Source organism: Zalophus californianus, chromosome 1 (genome assembly GCF_009762305.2).
Source record: "Zalophus californianus isolate mZalCal1 chromosome 1, mZalCal1.pri.v2, whole genome shotgun sequence".
Lineage (NCBI taxonomy): Eukaryota > Metazoa > Chordata > Mammalia > Carnivora > Otariidae > Zalophus > Zalophus californianus.
In genome coordinates this window covers 12,052,662-12,064,460 of record NC_045595.1, presented here as the reverse complement: position 1 = coordinate 12,064,460, position 11,799 = coordinate 12,052,662, and positions in this window count along the sequence as shown.

The window sequence follows — 11,799 nt, the reverse complement described above, 5'->3', positions numbered from 1 at the left end:
CCACCTCCCTCCATCAACCCTCAGTTTTTTCTCCATCATTAAGAGTCTCTTATGGTTTTTTCCCCTCTCTCCCATTTCCCCCTTCCCATACCTTCATGTGTTTTTTTCTTAAATTCCATATACGAGTGAAATCATATGGTATTTGTCTTTTTCTGAGTGACTTATTTCCCTTAGCCTTAGCTCCATCTTTCAAATGACAAGATTTCATTTTTTTGATTGCTGAATAATATTCTGTTGTATATATCTATACCTTATGCATTCCTCAATCAGTGGACACTGGGGCTCTCTCCATAGTTTGGCCATTGTTGATAATGGGACATAACTGTATTTCATCCGTCCGTTTATTGCTTGCTGAACTTCTCAGTATTTCTACTTTTTGCTATTTTGAGTCATGCCACCAGGAATGTTTGTGTACCCTTTTTTCTTGAATATATGGTTTCACACTGCTGCATGTATACTATGGAGTGGATTTTTTTGATCCAATGGTAACTCTGTTTAATTTTTAAAGAAAGTTCCAGACTGTTTTCCAAAGTGGCTGTACCCCTCTATATTCCCACCAGCAATGTAGTAGGGTTCAAATTTCTCCACATCTTTGCCAACATTTGTTATTACCTGTCTTGTTAGTTATAGCTATCTGAGTGGTAAGAAGTGGTATCTCGTGGTGGTTTTGATTTTCATTTCATGATACGTAATGATATTGTGCATCTCATCACATGCTTGTCAGCCATTTCTATGTGTTCTTGGAGAAATGCTGTTGAGACATTTCACCTATTTTTTAAATTGGCTTGTTTGTCTTTTTGTTGAGTTGTAATAATTCTTCATAGTTTCTAGTTATAAGGTCTTTATCAGATAGGTGAGTTTCAAGTATTGTCTCACATTGTATGAGTTGTCTTTTCACTCTCTTGTTGATATTCTTTGCAGTACAGAAGATTTTAATTCTGATGACATCCAATTTATATATTGGTTTCCTTTATTGCTTATGGTTTTGGTGTCATGTCTAAGAAATGATTGCTTAATCCAAGGTCATGGAGATGTACAGCCATGTTGTCCTCTAAGAACATTATAGTTTTAGCTTTTACATTTAGGCCTTTGATCCATTTTGAATTAATTTTTGTACATAGCATGAAGTAGGGGCTGAATCTTAGATTTTTTTTAAATTAACATAAAATTTATTATTTGTTTCAGTGGTACAGGTCTGTAATTCCTCAGTCTTACACAATCCACAGTGCTCACCATAACACCTAACCTCCCCAATGTCCATCACCCAGACACCGCATCCGTCCCACCCCCTCCACGGCAGCAACCCTCAGTTTGTTTCCTGAGATTAAGAGTCTCTTTATAGATTTTGGATACCAGCCCTTTATCTGTAGTGTCTTTTGCAAATATCTTCTCCCATTCTGTAGGTTGCCTCTTCGTTTGGTTGACTGTTTCCTTTGCTCTGCAGAAGCTTTTCATCTTGATGTATTGTATGGTGACTAACATAACATAATAAAATAAAATTTAAAAAAAGAGTCTCTTATAGTTTGTCTCCCTCTCTGGTTTCGTCTGGTTTCATTTTTTCCTCTCTTCCCCTATGATCCTCTGTCTTGTTTCTCAAATTCCTCATATCAGTGAGATCATATGATAATTGTCTTTCTCTGATTGACTTACTTTACTCAGCTTAATACCCTCTAGTTCGATCCATGTCATTGCAAATGGCAAGATTTCATTTCTTTTGATGGCTGCACAATATTCCATTGCCTATATATACCACATCTTTTTTATCCATTCATGTGTCAGTGGACACCTGGGCTCTTTCCATAGTTTGGCTGTTGTGGACACTGCTGCTATAAACACTAGGGTGCAGTTGCCCCTTCAGATCACTATGTTTGTATCTTTGGGGTAAATACCCAGTAGTGCAATTACTGGGTCTAGGGTAGCTCTATTTTCAACTTTTTGAGGAACCTCCATACTGCTTTTCAGAGCGGCTGCACTGGCTTGCATTCCCACCAACACTGTAGGAGGGTTCCCCTTTCTCCGCATCCTCACCAACATCTGTCGTTTCCTGACTTGTGAATTTTAGCCATTCTGACTGGTGTGAGGTGGTATCTCATTGAGGTTTTGATTTGGATTTCCCTGATGCCGAGCGATGTTGAGCACTTTTTCATGTGCCTGTTGGCCATTTGGATGTCTTCTATGGAAAAATGCCTGTTCATCTCTTCTGCCCATTTCTTGATTGGATTATTTGTTCTTTGGGTGTTGAGTTTGATAAGTTCTTTATAGATGTTGGATACTAGCCCTTTATCTGATATATCATTTGCAAATATTTTCTCCCATTCTGTCGGTTGTCTTTTGGTTTTGTGGACTGTTTCTTTTGCTGTGCAAAAGCTTTTTATCTTGATGAAATCCCAATAGTTCATTTTTGCCCTGGCTTCCCGTGCCTTTGGTGATGTTTCTAGGAAGATGTTGCTGCGGCTGAGGTCGAAGAGGTTGCTTCCTGTGTTCTCCTTTAGGATTTTGATGGACTCCTGTCTCACGTTTAGGTCTTTCAACCATTTGGAGTCTATTTTTGAGTGTGGTGTAAGGAAATGGTCCAGTTTCATTCTTCTGCATGTGGCTGTCCAATTTTCCCAACACCATTTGTTGAAGAGACTGTCTTTTTTCCATTGGACATTCTTTCCTGCTTAGTCAAAGATAAGTTGACCGTAGAGTTGAGGGTCCATTTCTGGGCTCTCAATTCTGTTCCATTGATCTATGTGTCTGTTTTTGTGCCCAGCACCATACTGTCTTGATGATGACAGCTTTGTAATAGAGCTGGAAGTCCGGAATTGTGATGCCACCAGCTTTGCTTTTCTTTTTCAATATTCCTCTGGCTATTCGGGGTCTCTTCTGGTTCCATACAAATTTTAGGATTATTTGTTCCATTTCTTTGAAAAAAGTGGATGGTATTTTGATGGGGATTGCATTGAATATGTAGATTGCTCTAGGGAACATTGACATCTTCACAATGTTGGTTCTCCCAATCCATGAGCATGGAACGTTTTTCCATTTCTTTGTGTCTTCTTCAATTTCTTTCCTGAATATTTTATAATTTTCTGAGTACAGATCCTTTGCCTCTTTGGTTAAATTTATTCCTAGGTATCTTATGGTTTTGGGTGCCATTGTGAATGGGATCGACTCCTTGATTTGTCTCTCTTCTGTCTTGTTGTTGGTGTATAGGAATGCCACTGATTTCTGTGCATTGATTTTATAGCCTGCTACTTGACTGAATTCCTGTATGAGTTCTAGCAGTTTTGGGGTGGAGTCTTTTGGGTTTTCCACATAAAGTATCATATCATCTGCAAAGAGTGAGAGTTTGACTTCCTCTTTGCCGATTTGGATGCCTTTGATTTCTTTTTGTTGTCTGATTACTGTGGCTAGGACTTCCAATACTATGTTGAATAGCAGTGGTGAGAGTGGACATCCCTGCCACGTTCCTGACCTTAGGGGAAAAGCTCTCAGCTTTTCCCCGTTGAGAATGATATTCGCTGTAGGCTTTCTGTAGATGGCTTTATGATATTGAGGTACGTACCCTCTATCCCTATACTCTGAAGAGTTTTGATCAAGAAAGGATCCTGTACTTTGTCAAATGCTTTTTCTGCATCTATTGAGAGGATCATATGATTCTTGTTCTTCCTTTTGTTAATGTATTGTATCACGTTGATTGATTTGCAGATGTTGAACCAGCCCTGCAGCCCAGGGATAAATCCCACTTGGTCGTGGTGAATAATCCTTTTAATGTACTGTTGGATCCTATCGGCTAGTATTTTGGTGAGAATTTTTGCATCCATGTTCATCAAGGATATTGGTCTGTAATTCTTTTTGATGGGGTCTTTGTCTGGTTTTGGGATCAAGGTAATGGTGGCCTCATAAAATGCATTTGGAAGTTTTCCTTCCATTTCTATTTTTTGGAACAGTTTCAGGAGAATAGGTATTAATTCTTCTTTAAATGTCTGATAGAATTCCCCTGGGAAGCCATCTGGTCCTGGGCTTTTGTTTCTTGGGAGATTTTGGATGACTGCTTCAATTTCCTTAGTGGTTATAGGTCTGTTCAGGTTTTCTATTTCTTCCTGGTTCAGTTTTGGTAGTTGATACATCTCTAGGAATGCAGCCATTTCTTCCAGATTATCTAATTTGCTGGCATAGAGTTGCTCATAATATGTTCTTATAACTGTTTGTATTTCTTTGGTGTTGGTTGTGATCTCTCCTCTTTCATTCATGAATTTGTTGATTTGCGTCATTTCTCTTTTCTTTTTGATCAGTCTGGCCAGGGGTTTATCAATCTTGTTAATTCTTTCAAAGAACCAGCTCCTAGTTTCGTTGATCTGTTCTACTGTTCTTTTGGTTTCTATTTCATTGATTTCTGCTCTGATCTTTATTATTTCTCTTCTCCTGCTGGGTTTAGGGTTCATTTGCTGTTCTTTCTCCAGCTCCTTTAGGTGTAGGGTTAGGTTGTGTATTTGAGACCTTTCTTGTTTCTTGAGAAAGGCTTGTATTGCTATATACTTTCCTCTTAGGACTGCCTTTGCTGTATCCCAAAGATTTTGGACAGTTGTGTTTTCATTTTCATTGGTTTCCATGAATTTTTTAAATTCTTCTTTAATTTCCTGGTTGACCCATTCATTCTTTAGTAGGATGCTCTTTAGCCTCCATGTATTTGAGTTCTTTCCGACTTTCCTCTTGTGATTGAGTTCTAGTTTCAAAGCATTGTGGTCTGAAAATATGCAGGGAATGATCCCAATCTTTTGGTACCGGTTGAGACCTGATTTGTGACCTAGGATGTGATCAATTCTGGAGAATGTTCCATGGGCACTAGAGAAGAATGTGTATTCCGTTGCTTTGGGATGGAATGTTCTGAATAAGTCTGTGAAGTCCATTTGGTCCAGTGTATCATTTAAAGTCTTTATTTCCTTGTTGATCTTTTGCTTAGATGATCTGTCCATTTCAGTCGGGGGGGGTGTTAAAGTCCCCCACTATTACTGTATTGTTGTCAATGTGTTTTTTTGCTTTTGTTATTAATTGCCTTCTATAATTGGCTGCTCCCATGTTCGGGGCATAGATATTTACAATTGTTAGATCTTCTTGTTGGATAGACCCTTTAAGTAGGATATAGTGTCCTTCCTCATCTCTTATTACAGTCTTTGTTTTAAAATCTAGTTTGTCTGATATAAGGATTGCCACCCGAGCTTTCTTTTGGTGTCCATTAGCATGGTAAATGGTTTTCCACCCCCTCACTTTCAATCTGGGGGTGTCTTTGGGTCTAAAATGAGTCTCTTGCAGACAGCATATGGATGGGTCTTGTTTTTTAATCCAATCTGATAGCCTGTGTCTTTTGATTGGGGCATTGAGCCCATTTACATTCAGGGTAACTATTGAAAGGTATGAATTTAGTGCCATTGGATTGCCTGTAAGGTGACTGTTACTGTATGTTGTCTGTGTTCCTTTCTGATCTTTGCTGCTTTTAGGCTCTCTCTTTGCTTAGAGGACCCCTTTCAATATTTCTTGGAGGGCTGGTTTCGTGTTTGCAAATTCCTTTAGTTTTTGTTTGTTCTGGAAGCTTTTTATCTCTCCTTCTATTTTCAATGACAGCCTAGCTGGATATAGTATTCTTGGCTGCATTTTTTTCTCGTTTAGTGCTCTGAAGATATCTTGCCAGTCCTTTCTGGCGTGCCAGGTCTCTGTGGATAGGTCTGTTGCCAATCTAATATTTTTACCATTGTAGGTTACATATCTCTTCTCCCGAGCTGCTTTCAGGATTTTCTCTTTGTCTCTGAGACTCATAAGTTTTACTATTAGATGTCGGGGTGTTGACCTATTATTATTGATTTTGGGAGGGGTTCTCTGTGCCTCCTGGATTTTGATGCCTGTTTCCTTCCTCACATTAGGGAACTTCTCTGCTATTATTTGCTCCAATATACCTTCTGCCCCCCTCTCTCTCTCTTCTTCTTCTGGGATCCCAATTATTCTAATGTTGTTTCATCGTATCGTATCACTTATCTCTCGAATTCTGCCCTCGTGATCCTGTAGTTGTTTCTCCCTCTTTTTCTCAGCCTCTTTATTTTCCATCATTTGGTCTTCTATATCACTGATTCTCTCTTCTGCCTCATTTATCCTAGCAGTTAGTGCCCCCATTTTTGATTGCACCTCATCAATAGCCTTTTTGATTTCGACTTGGTTAGATTTTAGTTCTTTTATTTCTCCAGAAACAGTTTCTCTAATAACTTCCACCCTTTTTTCAAGCCCAGCTAGTATCTTTAAAGTCATGATTCTGAACTCTAGGTCCGACATCATACTAATGTCCGTATTGAGTCGGTCCCTGGCTGATGATACTACCTCTTGTTCTTTTTGCTGAGGTGATTTTTTCGTCTTGTCATTTTGTCCAGAGGAGACTAGATGAAAGAGAGAACAGAATGCTAACAGGTTTACAACGTCCCCAGCAAATATACTGTATACAAATCAGAAAAGACCTGAAACCAGGGGAAAAGAAAGGGAAAGAAAGAAAAAAGAAAGAGGAAAAAAAAGAAAAAAAAGATAAAAACAAAAACAGAACAATACAAAAAAACCAGAAGGTGATCAAATATGATCAGGCTAGTGCATAGATCAGTGCCACACACTAGATTTTGGGCGTATTTTGGTCTGTTAGAAAAAAGTGCCTCCTAAAATTTTAAAGGAAGAAAGACATATATGTACAAAATAAGGGTTGATACAATGAAGGGATGGAAGATGACTGTAAAGATGAAAATTATAAAAGATTTTATAAAAGGACTTGATAAGATAAGAAGTTGTTTGAGAAAAGAAAGAAGATTTAAGAAAAAAAAAAAGAAAAAAGGGAGAGAATGTGATCAGGCAGGAGACTAGAACAGAGCCATACACTAGAGATTTAGGGTATATTTTGGTCTGTTAGAAGAAACTGTATCTCAAAATTTTAAAGAGAGAACAACTTATATATATATGCCAAAAATCAGGGTAACTACTATGAAGGGATAAAATATGACTCTAAAAATGAAAAATAAAAAATGTTTTTTTTTAAAGGGATTGATAAGATGTTGGTTGAAAAAGGGAAAAAAAAACAGTTAACAAAAATTAACTTTGATGAACTAATAAATCATGGTAAAAAAAAAAGCCATGAATTCTTTGTGCAGTATTCCCCTAGCGCTGGAGTTCTCCCGTTCTCCTTGATGGGTAAACTTGGTCTTGGCTTGCTGGCTGTTCGTGCTGATCTTCTGGGGGAGGGGCCTGTTGCTGTGGTTTCCAAATGTCTTTGCCCAGGCTGAATTGCCCCGCCCTTGTCAGTGCGTGCTAAGCAAGCAGCTCGGGTTTGCTCTCAGGAGCTTTTGTTCCCTGCAGGGTCTCCATACAGCTTTGGAGGACCAGGGCAAAAATGGTGGCCTCCCAATCTCCACCCGGAGGAGCTGACAACTCGGGGCCCCGCTCCTCAGTGCACCCACAGAGAAAAGCAGTCACTCCCTTGTCCCCGGTCTCCGGGCGCTCTCCGTGCTCACCCGGCCTGTGACCGAGCGTTGCTATCTCTGGCACCCGACCCCGTGTGGAGTCTCCAAACCCAGCAGATCCCTGCGGTGCGTTCCCGCGCCACTCCTCCCCAGGAAGGAAGGGGAGTCTCCCCAGATCTGCCGTCTGTTGGGTCCCTGCTGGAGGAGCAGTGGCCCGACTGGGCCGCGGATCACAGTTTATGGCCACCCCAAGCTGAGAGCCCGCGCCTCAGCTCCGTCTCTGCAGCCGGCTTCCCCGCTCCGATACCTGGGAGCTCTGGCACACTCAGGCTCCCCCGGTCTTTCTGTGACCCCAAGGGTCCTGAGACCACACTGTCCTGGGAGGATTCCACCCCCTGCTTAGCCACTGCAGCGACGTCCCACAGCGGAGCCGACTTCTAACAGTTCCTATTTTGTGCTCCGGCTCTATCACTTGCCAGAAGCGGCTGACAAAGGCCCCCTCCCCCGCCGTCTATCCTCCCGAATATCGCCTCGGATTCACTTCTCCGCACGTCCTACCTTCCAGTAAGTGGTTGCTTCTCTGTTCAGATAGTTGTTGCTACTCTCCTCTTTGATCTCCTGTTGAGTTCGTAAGTGTTCAGAATGGTTTGATCCCTATTCAGCTGAATTCCTGAGACCAGACGAAATCCAGGTCTCCTACTCCTCCGCCATCTTGCTCCGTCGATGGTCTTTTGATAGGGATTGCATTGAAAGTGTAGATTGCTCTGGGCAGCATAGACATTTTCTCAGTGTTTTTTTCTTCCAATCCATGAACATGGAATATTTTCCCATCTCTTTGTGTCTTCTTCAATTTCTTTCATAAGTGTTCTGTAGAGTCTAGAGTATAGATCCTTTACCTCTTTGGTTAAGTTTATTCCTAGGTATCTTATGGTTTTTGGTGCTATTGTAAATTGAATCGATTCCTTAATTTCTCTTTCTTCAGTCACACTGTTATTGTATAGAAATGCAACTGATTTCTGTGTATTGGTTTTGTATCCTGCCACATTGCTGAATTGCTGTATGAGTTCTAGCAATTTGGGGGTAGAGTCTTTTGTATTTTCCACATAAAGTATCATGTCATCTGTGAAGAGAGAGTTTGACTTCTTCTTTGCCAGTTTGAATGTCTTTTATTTCTTTTTGTTGTCTGATTGCTGAGGCTAGAACTTCTAGTACTATGTTGAAAAAAAGTGGTGAGAGTGGCCATCCCTGTCATGTTGCTGACCTTAAATGGAAAGCTCTCAGTTTTTCCCCACTGAGAATGATATTCGCTGTGGGCTTTTCATAGATGGCTTTTATGATGTTGAGGGATGTTCCCTCTATCCCTATATTTTGACGAGTTTTAATCTGGAGAGGATGCTGTATTTTGTCAAATGCTTTTTCTGCATCAGTTGGGAGGATCATATGGTTCTTCTCTCTTCTTTTGTTAATGTGCACTATTACGTTGTTTGATTTGCCATGTTGAACCACGTTTGTATCCCAGGAATAAACCCCACCTGGTCATGGTGAATAATCTTTTTAATGTACTGTTGGATCCTATTGGCTAGGATCTTGGTGAGTATTTTGGCATCCATGTTCATCAGGGATATTGGTCTGTAATTCTCCTTTTTGATGGGGTCTTTGTCTGGTTTTGGGATCAGGGTAATGCTGGCCTCATCAACTGAGTTTTGAAGTTTTCCTTCCATTTCTATTTTTTGAAACAGCTTCAGTAGAATAGGCATGCTTTCTTCCTTAAATGTTTGGTAGAAGCCATCTGGCCCTGGACTCTTGTTTTTGGGAAGTTTTTGATTACTCTCTCAATTTCCTCCCAGTTATTGGTCTGCTCAGATTGTCTATTTCTTCCTGTTTCAGTCTTGGAAGTTTATAAGTATCCGGGAATGCATCCATTTCTGCTACATTGCCAAGTTTGTTCGCATATTGCTGCTGGTAACAAATTCTGATAATTATCTCAATGTCCTTGGTATTGGTCATGATTTCTGTACCTTTCATTCATGATTTTATTAATTTGGGTCCTTTCTCTTTTCTTTTGTATAAGTCTGGCCAGAGGTTTATTGATCTTATTAATTCTTTCAATGAACCAGCTTCTACTTTTGTTGATCTCTTCTACTGTCCTTCTAGTTTCTATTTCATTGATCTCTGCTCTAATCTTTATTATTTCTCTTCTCCTGCTTGGTTTAGGCTCTATTTGCTGTTCTTTCTCCAGGTCCTTTAGGTGTACAGTTAGTTTGTGCATTAGGGATGTTTCTAATTTTTAGAGAGAGGCTTGGATGGCTTTGTACTTCCCTGAAGGACTGCCTTTGCAGTATCCCATAGATTTTGGACCAATGTGTTTTCATTCTCATTAGTTTCAATGAATTGTTTAAGTTCTTTAATTTCCTGGTTGACCCATTCATTCTTTAGCAGGATACTTTTTAACCTCCAAATGTCTGCGTTCCTTCCAAATTTTTCCTGGTGGTTGAGTTCCAGTTTCAAACCATTGTGTTCTGAAAATATGCAGGGAATAATTTCAGTCTTTTGGTATCGGTTGAGATCTGATTTGTGACCCAGTATGGGATCCATTCAGGAGAAAGTTCTGTGTGCACTTGAGAAGAATGAGTATTCTGTTGTTTTAGGATGGAATGTTCTATATATGTCTAAGAAGTCCATTTGGCCCAATATGTCCCTCAAAGCTCTTGTTTCTTTGTTGATCTTCTGCTTAAGCGATCTATCTATTGTTTTGAGTGGAGTGTTGAAATCTCCTACTATTAATGTATTATTATCAGTATGTTTCTCTTTTTGGTTATTAATTGGTTTATATAATTGGTTGCTCCCATGGTGAAGGCATAGATATTTTGGAATTTTACCTCGCAGTATACCTTCTCCCTTCTAGGACTTCCCGACATCAACTGGGCAGGTGACATCTTGATAAGCCTCTTCAAAGAGGGCCAGAAAGACAACCACAGGTGGATGGATGGCTCAACCCCCACTTACATGTGAGTCTCCCTGTCTGTGATGCAGTTGCCCAGAACCACCTACGACAGTCCCCCCACCCCCAAGAGACTGGCAAGGCTTTTGAAGAGTGAGTTTATGACCACTCACTATTTACCTGCAGCAACTCCCAAACAACATGCCACACTTTCTACCACAACAGCTATTGTTGTTTTGTTACTTGGGGAGGGTATTCCCATTTAAGTGCTTGAGAAACAATGGATTCAATGCCAAACTGGTTCTTTGTTGCAGGACTTCTCAGAGCCCTGAAAGTACTAATATGCAGGTTGGGCCTATTCAGGAGTATAATAATGTAGCACTTGCCAACTGTATGAGTTTCTTGTGGCCTCTGTAACAAAGAGCCACAAACTGTGTGGTTTAACACAACAGAAACTTATTCTTCCACAGTTCTGGAGGCCAGAAGTCCCAAACCAACATGTCAGCAGAGCTACACTCCCTCCAAAGGCTGTAGAGGAGGATCTTTTCCTGTCTCTTCTAGCTTCTGGTGGCTGTAGGTATTCCTTGGCTCGTGGGTCCGTCCCTCCAATCCCTGCCTCTGTGGTCACACACCCTACTCTTCTCTGTGCCTTCTCTCTTTTGTCCCTTATAAGGACACTTGTCATTGGGTTCAGGGCTCACTCGGTTAATCCAGAATGATCTCATCTCAATATCCTTCACTAAATTTCATTTGCAAAGACCCTTTTCCCAAATAAGGTCACATTCACAGATACCTGGGGTTAGGATATGGGCATATCTTTTTGGTGGGGACAACATTGAACCCACTATGCCTTCCTGGCAGTAACCGGCCTCCTCACAATTTTTGTTTTTCTTTTGATGTTTCCATCTGCTACCATCACCTTTCCCTGTCTGGCAAACTGCCCTGGAATGGTCCAGGCTTAGGGCAGAATTCATCTTGGTAAACTCATCAGCTGCCTGAACATATATTGTATACCTTACATGCACTGGTACTGACATCCTCAGAATGTGCTCCCATTTTGCAAAAGAGGAAAACAGATGCTCAGACATTAAGACTCTTAAGTCGATAGCAGGTGGCAGAGCTAGAATTTGGACAGGGTAAAATCTGGCTTCAGGATGAATGGACCTCAGAGAAGGGGAGAGGATCAGTGGGTTGAGACAATCAGAGATAGTGGTCCCTGAACTTAGAGATCCTCGGCTTCTCTGAAGACTTTTGCTTCTTGCCACTCCCATTTGAGCTCAGTCTCTCCACTGGGGGGGGGGGATTTGGGAAAGGGTTGACCAGATGGGACTACTATAAAATGGGCTCAAAAATGACTCCCATTGGAGGCCTCAAGACCCACAGGGGCAG